Below are 1,067 nucleotides of genomic sequence, written 5' to 3'. Positions count from 1 at the left end.
CCTCCAAAAGTTACTAACCTTGAGTCCTGCAACGAAGCAGCGTCGGCTTCTGAGAGCAGATTGTCATTTTGGTTGTAAAAACCGAGTAACCGGGCTTATGAACTGGGATCGAGAAATATATTAAGAGTTCAAATGCGTCAAAATTTTCTTCCATACATATGTGTGTGTCTGCCTGTCTTTGTGCATGCGTGCGTGCGTGCGTGTGTGTGTGTGTGTGTGTGTGTGTGTGTGTGTGTGTATTGTTGCACTTGGGGACTGTCATATTTTCCCAGTGAAACACATGCACTATCGTGCATTTGTTTAAGTAGCATGATATGAACATTCCCAAGCATAACAATATTTGTTTCAACACTCGATTTCACATCAAGAATCTTGCAAAACAAATGCATAAATGTGTGTGAGTATGTATATACTTTTCTTATTGCAATTCAAGGGCCCACAGATATTTAACGCATTGCCAAAACATTTGAGGGATCTTCACCCAGTAGTGGTAGATACTTCCAAGAAACAAATTGACCTCTTACCATCCAAGGTCCCAGATGAACCTTTCAAGGCCAAAAACTCAAAAGAGGGCAACATGTCAAACTCCCGCCTTCACTATAAGCCACTCACATAAGATTGGCCATTGGAAAGGTGATCACACTGGCGGTGCTCCAGCACGGCCGCAATCTTAGGGTTGAAACGTATAAAAGAATGAAAGAATATATTTTCTTTTTTGCTTGACTAAAAGAAGTTTAACTTTTTAACATAACTGGAGAATAATTTTATTCTGTGTTTAAATGTATGAAAAAAAAAAAACAGTTGTCGTGCTTTAAACAGCCTACAAGAACTCTGCCAGGAGCAAAACACAAGATTACGAGTAGTTTTTCATGCTTTAGGAATGGTCATTTGTCACTTGAGGGTCAAACTCGTACAGCAAAAATAGAGGTTGAATGCTTTTCTACTAGTTTTTCCAGCCTTCCTCTTCACTGATGAGGACAGCTATCGGACGAAATCCCCAGGTCCCCAAAATTATATATACTTATTATTATACTTCTCTCTCTCTCTCTCTCTTTTTCTATATATAT

The sequence above is a fragment of the Octopus bimaculoides genome, chromosome 15 (assembly GCF_001194135.2).
Source record: "Octopus bimaculoides isolate UCB-OBI-ISO-001 chromosome 15, ASM119413v2, whole genome shotgun sequence".
Taxonomy (NCBI): Eukaryota; Metazoa; Mollusca; class Cephalopoda; order Octopoda; family Octopodidae; genus Octopus; species Octopus bimaculoides.
Note: the sequence above shows the minus strand (reverse complement) of the source record.